Raw genomic sequence first — 18,284 nt, 5'->3', positions numbered from 1 at the left:
TTCCAGGTGCTTCGAACGCCTAAGAAATATTTCAAGTGAAATGTTTCGCTTTTTTTGTAAACTTATAATTTTATTGTATTAAATTGTTTTGGCATTAACTACAGCGTTCAAACAAACTTTAAATGAAAGTTGATGTTGGAATTCATCAAATAACACAGTTTTGACATTCATAATGCGAACTTATATCCAAATAATTGATAGAACAAGATGAAGTGTCCGGGTTTCGAAGCGTCCGGGAATTCGAATCATGACGTTATCTCAAATGACCCCGTCTAAACGCCTATTTTTACTCCTGTAGACCCTGCCTCTGCAGAAAACAACCTCAATATGCTGGACGCGAGTGGCAACACGACCCATTCAACCCGCGGATACAGCTCGTCGTTGATTCCTTCCGGGACGGCGACATCAGGTGCGGTTCTGCTTAACTGCACACGAACCGATCGTGCTCCAGATCGTGCTTTAACGGTTGGAGGTGCAGATTGAAATTGTTATTTTTTTGTCAAATAAATAAAATAAATTGCGAAAATGACCATTCTGATTTCAATTCAATGTTTTTTTTTGTAACAAATAAATTAAAGGTCTTATTTTGAAAAAAAAATATCTGCGTTGTTTCAACAAAAACTTTACTTTGTTTCAACGGAAATCTGATTTGAACGCACTTTCTGTCAAATTTTGATCAACAAAAATGAGGGTAGATTCAACAAAAAATAGCTTTGAAACAACAAAATATCTCGATTTGAAACAACAAAATGCGAGAGTTGATTCAGTCCAATAATTTTGTTGATTATATTCAACAACATATTTTGTTGAATCAAGCCTCGTACAGGCTGATTCTACAAAACATTTTTCTGCGTGCGTCTTTGCAGACTGAATACCAGGGATGGAATAATCGCAAAAAAACAATTTCGCTTGCGAACTTCTTCACCCGCGAAAGAGAGAGGAGGCAAATCACGCAAAAGAAAATGGCTCCCGAATTTCCCCAAGAAAATCAATCTGCTGATGATTTTTTTGTGAATTTCCTTGTCAGCACCACTGAAAAATATTTATTTCACTTTGTTTACACACATTGCCCATCTACAAAATGTGACAGGTCATTGTTCGACGTGTGACGTTACACTTGCTAGTGTAGTAGTGAAAAAGATGTTCCGGCGAATAATCAAGATGATGATTTTTTTAGAATCTTTTACCGATCTTTCGTGCGCGAGAGAGGAGAACCATGCTCCCTTCGAATTTTTTTTCTTAATGAACATCCAAAGATGTTCTTTTGATGATGATTATTCCATCGCTGCTGAACACACAGCAAAAAATCCGATGGTAAAATTGCATGCAAAAGCATGCACATCACCTTCGTCAAAATAAACACTAAATATCACTCCAGCGACCAAGCTTCCGAAACAGTTGCTTCGCTAAATTCAACTCGCTCGCATTTGGCTCCATTTCAACCAATCTTGATCGTTCTTGCAGCATTAGAACCGGTGGGATTTCAAGATTCATCTAAAACAAAAACGAACTTGATTCGACTAACCTACTAGTAACACCGACTAAATTCGTCGAAGCAACTCTTTTATGCGCTCGTTTTAGAGAACACACCATGGCCAAATCAACAAGAAAGCATTAAAATTTGAAATCAACCATTCAAATTCAACTAATTTGGGGTCGCTGAACACTAATATGACAATAAGATTATCCCAAAGTATTCAGAAATCCAGAAATCCAAGATGGCGGCCAATATGACGCCTGCAAAATAGCAGGAACATACATTTTAGGGTGTAGTAGCCATTCAACCACTCAAATCTAACTAATTTGGGGTCGCTGAACACGAATATGACACTTAAAATATCCAAAAGTATTCAGAAATCCAGAAATCCAAGATAGCGGCTAATATGGCGCCTGTAGAATATTGGGAATATTTATTTGAGGTTGTAATAGTCATTCAACCATTCAAATATAACTAATTTGAGGTCGCAGAACACGAATATGACACTAAGAATATCTTAAAATATTCAGAAATCCAGGAATCCAAGATGGCGGCTAATATGGCGCCTGCAGGATAGCGGGAACATACATTTTAGAGTGTAGTAGCCATTCAACCACTCAAATCTAACTAATTTGGGGTCGCTGAACACGAATATGACACTAAAAAAACTCTAAAGTATTCAGAAATCCAGAAATCCAAGATGGCGGCCAATATGACGCCTGCAAAATAGCAGGAACATACATTTTAGGGTGTAGTAGCCATTCAACCACTCAAATCTAACTAATTTGGGGTCGCTGAACACGAATATGACACTTAAAATATCCAAAAGTATTCAGAAATCCAGAAATCCAAGATAGCGGCTAATATGGCGCCTGTAGAATATTGGGAATATTTATTTGAGGTTGTAATAGTCATCCAACCATTCAAATATAACTAATTTGAGGTCGCAGAACACGAATATGACACTAAGAATATCTTAAAATATTCAGAAATCCAGGAATCCAAGATGGCGGCTAATATGGCGCCTGCAGGATAGCGGGAACATACATTTTAGAGTGTAGTAGCCATTCAACCACTCAAATCTAACTAATTTGGGGTCGCTGAACACGAATATGACACTAAAAAAACTCTAAAGTATTCAGAAATCCAGAAATCCAATATGGTGGCCAATATGGTGCCTGTAGAATATTGGGAATATTTATTTGAGGTTGTAATCAAATATAACTAATTTGAGGTCGCTGAACACGAATATGACACTTAGAATATCTCAAAGTATTCAGAAATCCAGAAATCCAAGATGGCGGCTAATATGGCGCCTGCAGAATAGCGGGAACATACATTTTAGGGTGTAGCAGCCATTCAACCACTCAAATCTTACTAATTTGGGGTCGCTGAACACGAAAATGACACTTAAAGCAGAGAGAAGGGAAGGAAAGGGCGATCGTTTTAGAGAACACACCATGGCCAAATCAACAAGAAAGCATTAAAATTTGAAATCAACCATTCAAATTCAACTAATTTGAGGTCGCAGAACATGAATATGACACTTAGAATATCTCAAAGTATTCAGAAATTCAGGAATCCAAGATGGCGGCTAATATGGCGCCTGCAGAATAGCGGGAACATACATTTTAGGGTGTGGTAGCCATTCAACCACTCAAATCATACTAATTTGGGGTCGCTGAACACGAATATGACACTAAGAAAACTTTAAAGTATTCAGAAATCCAGGAATCCAAGATGGCGATCAATATGACGCCTGTAGAATATTGGGAATATTCATTTTGGCCGTCATCTTGGATTCCTGGATTTCTGAATACTTTAGAGTTTTCTTAGTGTCATATTCGTGTTCAGCGACCCCAAATTAGTATGATTTGAGTGGTTGAATGGCTACCACACCCTAAAATGTATGTTCCCGCTATTCTGCAGGCGCCATATTAGCCGCCATCTTGGATTTCTGGATTTCTGAATACTTTGAGATATTCTAAGTGTCATATTCGTGTTCTGCGACCTCAAATTAGTTATATTTGAATGGTTGAATGACTATTACAACCTCAAATAAATATTCCCAATATTCTACAGGCACCATATTGGCCGTCATCTTGGATTTCTGGATTTATGAATACTTAGGAGTTTTTTTAAGTGTCATATTCGTGTTCAGCGACCCCAAATTAGTTAGATTTGAGTGGTTGAATGGCTACTACACCCTAAAATGTATGTTTCCGCTATTCTGCAGGCGCCATATTGGCCGCCATCTTGGATTTCTGGATTTCTGAATACTTTGGGATATTCTAAGTGTCAAATTAGGTAAATTTGAATGGTTGATTTTAAATTTTAATGCTTTCTTGTTGATTTGGCCATGGTGTGTTACCTAAAACGAGCGCCTGAAAAGAGTTGCTTCGCCGAAGTTAGTCGATGTTACTAGCAGATTAGTCGGATCAAGTTCGTTTTTGTTTTAGATGAATCTTGAAATCCCACCGGTTCTAATGCTGCAAGAACGATCAAGATTGGTTGAAATGGAGCCAAATGCGAGCGAGTTGAATTTAGCGAAGCAACTGTTTCGGAGGCTTGGTCGTCCGTGTAAGTAAAATATGCCTTGGACGGAGGAGTGATATTACACACTGCATGTACATTTTTTGCAAATTCAAAAAAAGTTGCAACCGACGGGATTCAAACCCAGCACCAACAGTATGGACTGGCGCCTTAGCCCACTCGGCCATCAGACCGATGAAAAGCTGTAAGGATAAACTCATATATATGAGCTTGACATTTCGGTCAAGTAGGTTTCCGATACTGCTGGGCTACATATTTCAGGGTGTAAAATCACATAAAGTTGCATAAAATAATGCAATATTTATTTTACACCCAGGCCTTTTACACGCAGCTGGAATTCTACTTTTTTAGCTGTGTACTAATACTAAACGAAGGGGCCCTTCGTTTAATATTGGAGCGGTGGTTAGCGACTTCGGCTGCCGATCCCTGAGTTTCTATGGGGGCGGATTCGATTCCCGATTCCCGTAGAATTCCCGTAGATTGCGAGATAAAATGTTGGTGTCTTCGACAAAGTTGCTTGGATTGCCAAGTCCAACAACTTTTTAGAAGACAAAAAAATCCCAAAAATATTCCTGATTTTTAGAAATACCTTCCTAATTTTGAACCACTCTAATTTTCAAGCCAAACGTTGCCCCTTCACATTTGCAACAACGGAACCGACGTTAATACCTTATAATGTGGTCCTCTTAAACCCCTTAAACCTTACGGTTTCGTCTACGGATTCACAGGCGTGTATCGTTCTTTTTGCGACAAGACTCCGCCTCCCAGGTCTCCTAAGTGTGAAGGTATGACACGGGGAGATGGCACCGAATACCTATATTTACACTTAGATTTTTTTTGCGTTCGCCTTGGGATTCGAACCGGCGACCTCTGGATTGTGAGTTCAGTGCACGGACCGATTGATCCACACAGGCAGACACATGTTCACATTTTTAACGACTTTTCTGAAGACACCAAAGCTCCAAAACTGCACAATTTTTCGAAAAAAAAACAATTTTCCACTCAATTTTGCGATCTGGACCACTGTGCATTTTTAGTTAGGGCTGAATTAGCGAAACCAGTAGATTATTTATCAATGCTATGTTCAGAAAACAATTATGCTAGGTCATTAAATTTATTTGTATAATAATTTTTCAAAAACATATGCTAACTATGCGACAGGGCTAACAAAATATCTGAATGCAGTGAATCATTCTATTAAACTATTAAAAAGATTTTTATTTTACAAATTTTAGCTTTTGCTGCTTTGTTTTAGTACTTCTTTTAAATTAATAAAAATGGTTTTGTTTAGATGAATTAAGCTATGACATTCTTTTAAACGACAACGCAGAAATATGGGTCATTCCATCTGAAGCGGAACAGCATTTGAAAATTACCCTCTCCGATCCTGCTCAAATTTGGCAGAGCTGTTGATACTATCAAAGCATGCAAGAATCCCGAATTTCATCCAAATCGGACCACCCCCTCCATTTTTGTACCTCCCCAAAAAATTGACTTTTTGGCGATTTTTGAACAAACCTCCTAGTTTCAAACGGCGATAGCTCAGGAGCCACAAATCTCAGAAGGTCGGTCTTAGACTCAATTTTGAAGGAAATTGGACGTAGAATCCATTTCCGTGATCAAAATTTTGATTAATTTATTTTTTCTACCTGTATTGCGCAATTGAAAACATTAAACGGCCCTATCTCAAAACACCCCAACTTATTTTTTTGATTTGACCTCACCATCGTGTTCTCCGGCCAATTTTACATAAGAATCACTTATCGACAGAAATGAATATGTTTCATTCCAGAGATATCGAATTTTAAAGTTTAGTGTTTTCGAGATTATCTGCTAGAAGCACACAGGCGAGCTGATCAATAACTGCTACCGGGTCATTTATTGAAATAATATTTCATCATAATTGGGCAAAAAATAACTGTATAACACTGTAGGAATCTGGAGTTTAATCGCGAATGTGTATCTGCTCAAAAAAAATAATGAAGTGAATTTCTGTGCTAACCCATAGGATAGAGTAATAACGACACACAGTTAAGGGCAGAATTGGAATCCGACGAAGCGAGCAGGAAAATGAAATCTTGTTAGTAACACTGAACAATAAGTGCACGATACATTATTGAGTAAAACATATGAAAAAAAATTGTTTATACGTTGTACTTAGTGGAGTATGAAAAGGATTTCTGGATACCTTCCAGAAATCCTTTCATACTCCACCAAAAATTTAAGAAAATAACAAAGTTTGATCTGCTGCAAAGTGGCTAATTCCCCAAATTTAGTTGCGATGATTTTGACACCGTCCGAACTACAGTTTTTTTTTCTTTAATTCTTAGATTCTTGGAACACAATACGGCTGCTGTCCTCACGTATAAGGATTTTTTTTTTATTAAATGTACCTTGACCAAAATCATCATTTAATCAAATGGAGCTGGCTCACAATATAAAAATTGATTTAATATGATCAATCTTTTAAACCATAAATCAGATTTGCCAAATTATGGCAAAGTGTCAATAATAAACTATAATAATAATAATAATAATAATAAAGCAGGTTTTGGGGTTTTGCTGAATGGCACTATTTTGCTACCTCCCATGACAAAGGCCCTAGTCATGTCCTCGAAGGTACTCTAAAACGGTTAGCAACACGTAAAAAACGGTGCATTCAAAATAACCCAATAAATATTCCTTTCACAAAAATAGATTGATCAAGGTAGGGGAACAGCATCTAATTTCAGCGTTCCTCTAATGTTGCCATAGCTTATTAAAAGCGTTTTCAACTGAAATCGAGTGATAAATAGCTCAATGAGAAGTGAACAAGCAAGTATCTATCAAAAGTTTTGCAAATTTTGTTGTTCAAATAGTGAAAATGAGCAAATTGGATGAAACTAGGAGCGAGGACTTTTTTTTTGTTTGATTGCCATGAGTCCACTGCGACCATTTATTTGATCTATTGTCGACCTGCTGATCTATTTTTAGATCTGCAGAGGCTGCCAATTTGCTGTTCTTGGGCATTTGGGGAACAAAGCACACGCGCTATTGTTGAGCAAGTGTGTTGATCTGTCCACACGCCGTAACATTTTTCCTTTCCTCTGTGCTGTTGTACTTTCCATATGTGTCGCTAGAACTGAAGTGCACTTTTTTATTACGCTACTTAGGATGTGTTCCCAGTGAAATCCCGAAAGCCCGGGACTCTTGCTAAGCAGTTTTTTTTTGTCCCTCCAAGCACATTTTGCGGTTGGGCCCAGCGCACTCCGCAGATGCAAATATACAGAGCACAGCCGGTCCTCGAAACATGTGAAAAGTACGAGGAAAGGTGGTGCCAAGCCATGTGGGTTTCAAACCACGACCTTCCGTTTATCAAACGAAACCTGTAACCAATAGACCACAGGAGCTCGGCTCGGCGAGGACGAGACATACGAGAATTTCCCCTATTAGCCATTTGAATAAATATTTGCGTAAAATTATAAAAATATAAATTAAATTAATCATCTCCCAGAACACCAGGTAGCAGTTATTGATCAGCTCGCCTGTGTGCTTCTAGCAGATGCGGCGAATGAAGCTGATGTAGGTAATCTCGAAAACACTAAACTTTAAAATTCGATATCTCTGGAACGAAACATATTCATTTCTGTCGATAAGTGATTCTTTTGTAAAATTGGCCGGGGAACACGATGGTGAGGTCAAATCAAAAAAATAAGTTGGGGTGTTTTGAGATAGGGCCGTTTAAGGTTTTCAATTGCGCAATACAGGTAGAAAAAATAAATTAATCAAAATTTTGATCACGGAAATGGATTCTACGTCCAATTTCCTTCAAAATTGAGTCTAAGACCGACCTTCTGAGATTTGTGGCTCCTGAGCTATCGCCGTTTGAAACTAGGAGGTTTGGTCAAAAATCGCCAAAAAGTCATTTTTTTGGGGAGGTACAAAAATATAGGGGGTGGTCCAATTTGGATGAAATTCGGGATTCTTCAATGTTTTGATAGTATCAACAGCTCTGCCAAATTTGAGCAGGATCGGAGAGGGTAATTTTCAAATTTGCACTTTTTCGTGCACAGTTGAGATGGAATGACCCATATGTCAAATATACGTGATAACGAAAACGTTTAGTGTGCACCTTTTATCAACTCATGAAGGAAACTTTGGGGTATTACAATTATCCAAAATTAGAAAAAAAGATAAAGTATAAATTTGCATTGGAAATAAAACGGTTGACACCTATTATGTTTTTTGAAGGTTGATTACAATTTTCATTTTTATGATTGGGTAATTCTCCACCAACTCATACGAAATCAGAAAAAGTTGCCCCGACCCCTCTTCAAGTATCGTGAAACTTTGCTCTAAGAGGTAATTTTGGTCCCTGATCACGAATCCGAGGTCCATTTTTCGATATCTCGTGATGGTGGGGCGGTACGACCCCTTTCATTTTTTCTGGTTTTTTACTAAGACACGTTTTTCAGTGATTTGTAGCTCACAACCGTGAAGAGATAGAAATTTGGTGTCAAAGCGACTTTTGTGTTAAATTAGACGCCCGATTTGATGGCTTACTCAAAATTCCTTAAAAACGTATTTTTCATCAAAAAAAGTTAAAAAAATTGTTTTAAAATCGCTGCCATTTCCCGTTACTCAACTGTCAAAAATCGTGAGACATGTCATTTTATGGGAAATTTAATGTACTTTTCGAATCTGAAATAACCCAGAAGGGTCATTGTTTCATTTAGAACAAAAATTTTCATTTTAAAATTACGTGTTTTTTCTAACTTTAGAGTATAACAATGTTCTACAAAATTGTAGAACAGACAAAAACAAAAATTTCAGCAGTTGCTTGTGGCTTGTGCACTGCTTGTATGTGGGCATTTTTTGAAAATATAAAAAAAACAAACCGGATACACTCACTCATCACAATAATATTTTTTGAAAAAAAAAATCTGATTCTCGCAATGCACGAGTCACAACAATCGTCCAAGGGGTCATTCTTATGCAAAATTAGCTGAACTTTCCGAAAAAAATACTTTCGAAAGCAAATGTTTGAGTTTTAGGGATTAAAAATTCGAAAAACTGGTCAAAAATGGTGTAAATCAGTACATTTTCAAAAAACTTTTTTTGTAAAATTCTGATAACTCGTGAAGAATACATGCAAACCCCTTATGTCTATATATTTAAATTTTTGTTTTCGTCTCCTTTACAACTTTGTAGATCATTGTTATACTCTGAAATGAAACCCTGCAAAGTTAAACAAAAACGTGATTTTAAAATGAAAAATTTTGTTCTAAATGAAACAATGACCCTTCTGGGATATTTCAGATTCGAAAAGTACATTAAATTTCCCATACAATGACATGTCTCACGATTTTTGACAGTTGAGTAACGAGAAATGACAGCGATTTCAAAATTATTTGTTAACTTTTTTTTGATGAAAAATACGTTTTTTCGAAATTTTGAGTAAGCCATCAAATCGGGCGTCTAATTTTACACAAAAGTCGCTTTGACACCAAATTTCTATCTCTTCACGATTGTGAGCTACAAATCACTGAAAAACGTGTCTTAGTAAAAAACCAGAAACCCCACCGTCACGAAATATCGAAAAATGGACCTCGGATTCGTGATCAGGAACCAAAAGAACCCCTTAGAGCAAAGTTTCACGCAAATCGAAGAGGGGTCGGGGCAACTGCTGCGTGAGTTGGCGGAGAATGACCCGATTATGATCTAGACAAATTGATCTCCCTTAAGCCGACTGAAAAGTCTGTTTTGTAGATTTTAATATTTTGTCCTTTTTTCTTTAAAAAGTGCACTCATTTTTCACCTTTAATTTTGGAGCCTTCAACTAACGAAACCACTGTAAACTACAAATCCTTGAATAATGAAACGCGATTCCAACGATTCTGATAGTGTAGCCGATGAGAAATATATTTCATTGAACTTGTTCTTCGTGCAGAATCTCGTACAAAACTGGAGCGCTACCTACTCTTTCTTCTATATTTGTAGTTTTCCGGTGCAGAAGAATCACCTTTCAAAATATGTTGTCTTTGTTTACATTGCAGTCTTTCAGACTGTTTTGCAGTTTTTAAGGATGAATTCTAATCATATGCTTACAAAAGAGCGAAATGAAAAGCTAACAACGATTAATAGGAACAAGATTACTTTTTTATCCCTAGTCCATATGTAAAGCAGTTGCCACCTATCTAGGGCATACTTCATTTCCCATTACAATGTAAGTGCATGAAAAGTTAATGAGCCCCTTTAATCGAGCAACTTGCTTGTTTACTCTACATGAAGCTGGTTTAAAAGACTTTTTGTGGTAAATGTTGATGATAGAAAATATATGACTTAATATTGTGGTGAAATAAAAAAAACGCGGTTTTAATTATACAGCAATTCCATTTGAAAAGAGCCTAAACCAAAAAAAAAGTTCTCCGATCGGGCTCAAAATTTTTCTGGGGGTTCCTTGGCCAAAATAATTAGACCCGTATTTTTTTGTTTGGCCATTAGGGTGGCCTACATCGTGCTAGGGTGGTTCAAAAATGGCAATTTTCGTCATTTTCGCAAAACCACTTTTTCTAAAAATCATATCTCCGCGCCATTTCATCCGATTTTAGCTGTCTTAGACGCAAAGAAAGGTGATGAGTTTGGCTATTTGGGAAAAATAGTAAAGTTCCAAAATCTAGCTTAACTATTGAAAAGTCGTATGAAAACTTAAAATGGCGTTTTGACCGTGTCTGGACCAAAGAGCCTATGTCTGAAAATATTTTTATCGGATTCCTCGGAAAATTTCACATAACATATCAAAAATTGGCGATGTCGAACCGTACGTTTTGGAGATACGATTTTTGAAAATAAAAACTGCGTTTTCGACGCGCCACGCGCAAAACGGAAAATGACGAAATCGGCAAAAATCAACTTTTTCACTAAAACTGCGATAACTTTAAAATTTCAGCGATGACCTATACATGTCTGGGTACCAAAATTTTTGTAATTGAGAGACGCAACTTTTGGTACCATAACATCTATAGGTCATCGCTGAAATTTTAAAGTTATCGCAGTTTTAGTGGAAAAAGTTGATTTTTTGCCGATTTCGTCATTTTCCCGTTTTTGCGCGTGGCGCGTCGAAAACGCAGTTTTTTTCAAAATCATATCTCGGAAACGTACGGTTCGACATCGCCAATTTTTGATATGTTATGTGAAATTTTCCGAGGAATCCGATAAAATATTTTCAGACATAGGCTCTTTGGTCCAGACACGGTCAAAACGCCATTTTAAGTTTTCATACGACTTTTTCAATAGTTAAGCTAGATTTTGGAACTTTACTATTTTTCCCAAATAGCCAAACTCATCACCTTTCTTTGCGTCTAAGACAGCTAAAATCGGATGAAATTGCGCGGAGATATGATTTTTAGAAAAAGTGGTTTTGCGAAAATGACGAAAATTGCCATTTTTGAACCACCCTAGCACGATGTAGGCCACCCTAATGGCCAAACAAAAAAATACGGGTCTAATTATTTTGGCCAAGGAACCCCCAGAAAAATTTTGAGCCCGATCGGAGAACTTTTTTTTTGGTTTAGGCTCTTTTCAAATGGAATTGCTGTATAGGTAGACTTCGAATTATTCATAATTAGAACAAAACAAAATTTGTATTTGAATGTTAGTGCATTTGTAAGCTAGACATTTTTTTTAATAATTTAAATACAGCAGTAATGGGTTGCTTATAATTAACATCATTAAAAATATCTGAAACGAAACTATACTTAAGTTAACATTAAGCCAGTTCGCAGATGATTTCCAAATTAACTTTATTAACTGCATATTTTTAAAAATTAATCTTATTTTTGTCTGGCATAGTATACATTTTAACCCTAAACTGCTAGATATTTTTTTAGGATTTATCCACTAACTGAAAAATCTTGAATTTACGTACACTATAGGGTGACATTATACAAAAATCAACATCAGGGATACCCCCTGGCCCGATTCTTTAGGCAAAAATAAGTAACTGTGATTTTTTTAGAAAAAAATTCTCATATACGTCCTTTATACCCGGGTAATTCTCCGCCAACTCACACAGCAGTTGCCCCGACCCCTCTTCGATTCGCGCGAAACTTTGTTCTAAGGGGTAACTTTTGTCCCTGATCACGAATCTGAGGTCCGTTTTTTGATATCTCGTGACGGAGGGGCGGTACGACCCCTTCCATTTTTGAACATGCGAAAAAAGAGGTGTTTTTCAATAATTTGCAGCCTGAAACGGTGATGAGATAGAAATTTGGTGTCAAAGGGACTTTTATGTAAAATTAGACGCCCGATTTGATAGCGTACTCAGAATTCCGAAAAAAACTTATTTTTCATCGAAAAAACGCTAAAAATATTTTAAAAATTCTCCCATTTTCCGTTACTCGACTGTAAAATTTTTTGGAACATGTCATTTTATGGGAAATTTAATGTTCTTTTCGAATCTACATTGACCCGGAAGGGTCATTTTTTCATTTAGAACAAAATTTTTCATTTTAAAATTTCGTGTTTTTTCTAACTTTGCAGGATTATTTTTTAGAGTGTAACAATGTTCTACAAAGTTGTAGAGCAGACAATTACAAAAATTTTGATATATAAACATAAGGGGTTTGCTTATAAACATCACGAGTTATCACGATTTTACAAAAAAAAAAGTTTTGAAAAAGTTGGTCGTCATCGATCATGGCCGTTCATGGTCACCCGCGACACGGGCGACGAAACAAAGAGAAACGCAAAGAGTAACTTTTTCAAAACTTTTTTTCGTAAAATCGCGATAACTCGTGATGTTTATGAGCAAACCCCTTATGTCTATATATCAAAATTTTTGTAATTGTCTGCTCTACAACTCTGTAGAACATTGTTACACTCTAAAAAATAACCCTGCAAAGTTAGAAAAAACACGACATTTTAAAATGAAAAACTTTGTTCTAAATGAAGAAATGACCCTTCCGGGTCATTGTAGATTCGAAAAGTACATTAAATTTCCCATAAAATGACATGTTCCAAAAATTTTTACAGTCGAGTAACGGAAAATGGGAGAATTTTTAAAACTTTTTTAGTGTTTTTTTCGATAAAAATAGGTTTTTTTCGGAATTCTGAGTACGCCATCCAATTGGGCGTCTAATTTTACATAGAAGTCCCTTTGACACCAAATTTCTATCTCATCACCGTTTCAGGCTGCAAATTATTGAAAAACACCTTTTTTTTCGCATGCTCAAAAATGGAAGGGGTCGTACCGCCCCTCCGTTACGAGATATAAAAAAACGGACCTCGGTTTCGTGATCAGGGACAAAAGTTACCCCTTAGGACAAAGTTTCACGCAAATCGAAGAGGGGTCGGGGCAACTTTTCCCGATTTCGTGTGAGTTGGTAGAGAATTACCCACCCCTTATGTACCTTCAAGTATATAAGCCGATTTCTTTTCATCGCATTACTATTAACTCATCATCTTCTTGCTTTCTTCGAGAAAATTGTAGGAAATTGAATTTCTTACAAGAATCTTACACTTGAACAGAATTGGGCGAAACCATCGTCACCTGATGCCCAAATTCTGTAGCGATGTTTTTCCCCATACATTTTTGCGATTTTCCCCATATAAACTTCATAGATAAAAAGCGAGCCCTTATCCTTAACTGATTTGGCTCAAAATTGGCACAGTTACTTATTATTGTCTAAAGAATCGAGCCAGGGGGTATCACTCAAGATTTTCCAAAAAAATAAAATTTTCTTGTCACAATAATGTACACCTCCCCCCAGCCCTTATTGAGATATTTTAAAATTACTAAAATGAAATTGATGCATATATTTGGAATCATATTTTGTAAACTATAAGCGCGAGTCCACGAACAGGGCATACCCCTTTGTATGTGGGACATCGTTTGGACCTCACCAATCTGCCTGAAATTTTCAGGGGTTGTTTATACACGCAGAAAAATATTTTGTAGAATCAGCCTGTACGAGGTTTGTTTGATTCAACAAATTTTTTGTTGAATATAATCAACGCCGTTTTTGCGTTGAAACAAACCTTGATTTTCTCAATTCCACAAAAAACTTTTGTTGTTTTGAAAAAGTTGCTTTGACGTTTAGCGTTGATTCAACAAAAATCTTGATTTTTCTGCGTGTACATATGAAACTAGCATCTGGCCAAAATATAAGCACTCTAGGTCAACGGGAAGTGGGGCAAATCGGTACCCAAAGTTTGATGGTTCAAAAACTTCAAAAATCTTAAAAAGGTAACTTTGGCAAAATTCAATTTAATTTCAAAATTCAAAATGCATCTGGAAGGGCTTAAAAAATGCAACAAAATGCAGGGAGAAACATCCCAATTGGATAAATCTAAAGGGAGTTATTGGCATTTTAGAGAAAAAAATAGCATAATTTTCAAACACAAATAAAAATGTGTTCCATCCAGATATCAACTCGGTTCGACCTGCAGCTTATAGGGGACATCTGGGACTACCATCCGAGACTGAGAACGCTTTGGGTAAGGCAGTTTAACATATTAAATAGACACTTTTGACAAAGAACTTTGTCCTAAGGGCACTGTCTACGGGTGTCAATCCAAAAATTCGCGAAGCGAAAGTGTAACGAAATTGTGTAGTCTTTTAAATGCTTATATTTTCCACCCCATTCAAGCAATCTGTATGTTCTACCCACCAAACGAAAGGGGATGTTTTAAAGTGCAAGTCGACTACTTCATAAAGTTGATAAAACTTTGTTAAAGTACTCAAAAGTTAAGTTGAAAAATAAAAAATCAGACCGGGAAAATCCCGGTCGCTGATTGGTTGAGCGCAACCTTTCCCGAACACATTAATCAAATTCAAGTATCTAGCACTTAGCAAATTTTGCTCTCGGCCACGCTTCGAAAACGTCGAGCCGTCACAGCCAAGCGAGGTTATAAAAGAGCGCCGCGCCGCCGGTCGAAGCTCAAACGAGTCCGAAGCTTTGCACGAGGAGGATCGAGAAGCAGCAGCAGCACAGCAGAGCCGCCGAGAGGAAGGAGAGAATTGTTCTGGAAAGAGAAGCAGAGCAGGCGCGGGAGGGAAAATTGCCGGCAACATGAAGACACATCATCGCATGGTTTTATCAGCGTCATAAGACGTTAAAATGGCCCTTTTCAGAGCCAAATCACACGAAAGAATATTCTTTAAAAATCTGATTGGGTACGGTAGTGAGTGTTTGTGTGTGCGGAAGGGAAATCGAGTGGCAAGTTTGGTGCTAATAAGAGCAGCAAATTATCAACGCATACACACAAACGCGGGCTGGGGAGCTTCATTTGTGTGCGCCTGGTTTCTGCCGTGCAACTACCCTCCACGAGTTTGCTCATCCGATCGATCTTGGGGAAAATCTAGAACAAAGATTGTATTTGCAATCAGTCACACCATTAGTTTTCAAAACTTTACTCCAAGATTTCTATATTTCGATTTTAGTGTGGTTCCGCGAACACCATTTTAGTGTGGTTTACTACACACACACACGAGCAAATCCACAGTCGATGGCGCTTTCTTGCTACAAATACACTTGCAACCAAGCTTGCAACACACTGTTTGGTGCTCTAGGTGGTGTGTAGTATGTGTAAAAAGATCGGAACCCAAATTTTCGCGAAGCGAAATCGTTACCGGACGATTTCCCCTCTTCGCAGACTTCCCCTCCTTTTCCTTCACGCTGATTGGTTGAACAAACCTTTCCCGATCATCCTCTCCGAGAGACGTGAGATTGATGTATCTAAAATCACCTCCACTCAAGCTCATAATTTTCTGACAGCAGAGGAGTCCACATCGAGCATCGAGTGGCAGTTGCAGAATCAGAAGGGACAGCAGAAATTTCCCCCGGTCAACGACGTGGAGAGGTCGCCGAAATGGCTCGAGCCGTCGCAGTAACGGGACGGATTGTCGCTGCAGGCCATCAAGGAAGAACTTTAGGGACCGATTTGGTCAAGCTGCTGATCTTCACCCGGGAGGCTCCGGTTAACGGCATCAAGAATGGGTCCCCGTGTTGTTCGAGAACCTGTTCCCTTTGGGTCAAGTTGGTTGTGGTTACGATAAAGTTTATGGTTTAAGATACTGGACATGAAATTTGACATTTCGGCAGTCGTGACCACAATCCGGAGTGGCCGGAGGCCCCGCGGTTGTTCCGAAGGGGGGACATTTGCCGAACCAAAAGAGTTGGGGCAATATGGGTATCAAACTTTATGGTTTTTGATGATGGACATGAAATTTGAAATTTCGGCAGTAGTGGCCACAATCCGGAATGGCCGGAGGCCCCGCGGATGTTCCGATGGGGGGACATTTGCCGAACCATAAGAGTTGAGGCAATATGGGTATCAAACATCATGGATTTTGATATTGGACATGAAATTTGAAATTTCGGCAGGATTGGCCACAATCCGGAGGCCCCGGGGATGTTCCGATGGGGGGACATTTGCCGAACCATAAGAGTTAGGGTAATATGGGTATCAAACTTTATGGTTTTGATACTGGACATGAAAGGTTGCATTTGACCATTATATGAAGTTAATCAGTTAAAATAAATCGCTTATTTTAGGCAGGAAGTAATAAATCGATTACAGCGATTGCATTTTTTTTTTGTACCGCGGCGAAAATCTGTTTCTGGAAATATAGAATAACTATATTGTAATCAATTAGAGCCCTGGAAAGGGCAGCTTTAATGTTTGCTGTTGAAATTTACTTTGCTGCCACCGATTGCTTGCAACAGCCTTGCAAAAACATTTCCGCATCTTGGTAACTTTCGAGTGGTGAGGGAAAGTCGATTGATTTCACCTTGATTTCTATTGCAGCTCCATTGGCAATTTCCGTGTCCTTAGTTCGATAGGACGTTGATATTATGTCTTAAAACTATTCACAAAAGAGTTGTCTTGTGTAATTATAAGGGAATCATGGGAAAATGCGGACCAGATATTCTAATCGAAAATTTCAACAATCATCTTGCAAAGTTCTTTGTCATACTGGTCATGTGTAACATAACCACCTGCACCTTTTTCTTTTGGTGCTCGGGGGACCCCTTAGATCAAATTTACATGATACATGGTGTCACAGTTTGAGGCGATCCAGTCTTACTGTCACTACAATTCGTCTTTTTAATTTTCCACACAGAATATATATTAAGAGTTTTTTTTCTGAAAAGGTCCTATAAACTATTGTGTTTCATATGTTTATAGGACCTATTAAAAAAACTCTAGATATGCACACGGAAGGACCATTTTCATTAGCACATATTCTGCATTTTTTTTATAAAAAAAACTGTTTGTGATGATATAATTATTGTTTACATTTTTTTTGCTAAACGAAAATATCAGTTTTTTTTAAATGACAAAAAAAAAATAAAGAGAAATGAATTTTAATACAGAAAAAAACAAATGTTGAAATTCAGCAGAATCCCACGTGATTTGCACGAAACAGTGATGAAAAAAATAGAACTTACTTGTATGAACCTTTGTACAAACGGGTTATCTACTTATAAACCATGCCATTAAAATCTCTTTTTGATTTGTTCAGTTCAATATGGAATTGTAAGAATGAAGAAAAAGAATCCAAATTCACTTTTTTAAGTTTTTGTTTAGTCCCAAGTTAATTTATAAAAGTAATGATTTCAATGCAGCTTTTAGGCTTGCAATTTATTCATGAACAATTTTTCACCGCACTTGAGAAGCTAGAACGAATTCACAATAGAATTTTTCATTCACAAGACTTATTTAATCACTTTGGCACCCAAAATGAAGAAAATATTGGAGATAAGATTTTTGCACTTGATTTTCACCCAGCTCTTAGAAGTGATTTTTCTGCTTATGGTAAAAAAAAACTAGCAGAAATCAGAGAGCGTTGACAGATATTTTGCATTGACAAGCAAAAAAGAGAGAAGTGATAAGAGAGAGCCCGTTCTATCACTTGCAATTTTCCCAGGATCCGGCGCACAGCATCAGGCGTGAAAACTGTTCATACACCCAACCGGCGGTCGCAATATTGTGATACATGGCGGCATGAAAGTAGGGTATTTTAACCATAAGTGGACCCCCTAGTAGAGCCGAAGCACATTTTTCACAAATTTTCAATATTTTAAGCACTTTTTCAAAACCCTTTGTACTGTAACGTTCCGTTCTGTTCCTCAAGTAAAACGGCTTAAGCGCCACCTCTCCAAGTGAAAGGACCGTTAACTCCGATTAAATTTACCCGGTTTGAGACAACCCTTCTCAGGGCAGGCCAACAGATTATCAGAATCAGAAACACCAATTCGACCAACCAAGT

The 18,284-nt window shown here is 37.6% G+C and overlaps 1 protein-coding gene across 3 annotated transcripts in view; it reads right to left on the bottom strand.

Moving 5' to 3' along the window:
• LOC6042604 (neuroligin-1) overlaps nucleotides 1-17,816 on the bottom strand; it is a 51,224-nt gene extending 33,408 nt beyond the window's left edge. For 2 of the 3 annotated variants that reach the window (XM_038253805.1, XM_038253807.1), the window contains exon 1: nucleotides 9,828-9,986. The gene's annotated coding sequence lies outside the window, so the exon portion shown is untranslated. Of the gene's footprint in view, nucleotides 1-9,827; nucleotides 9,987-17,463 lie in introns of those variants that run through there. The other variant, XM_038253806.1, reaches the window with a different exon arrangement.
• Nucleotides 17,817-18,284: the final 468 nt, after the last annotated feature.

Source organism: Culex quinquefasciatus, chromosome 2, assembly GCF_015732765.1.
Source record: "Culex quinquefasciatus strain JHB chromosome 2, VPISU_Cqui_1.0_pri_paternal, whole genome shotgun sequence".
NCBI classification, from domain to species: domain Eukaryota; kingdom Metazoa; phylum Arthropoda; class Insecta; order Diptera; family Culicidae; genus Culex; species Culex quinquefasciatus.
The sequence above is the reverse complement of the archived record's forward strand: the minus strand, read 5'-3'. Positions and strand labels throughout refer to the sequence as shown.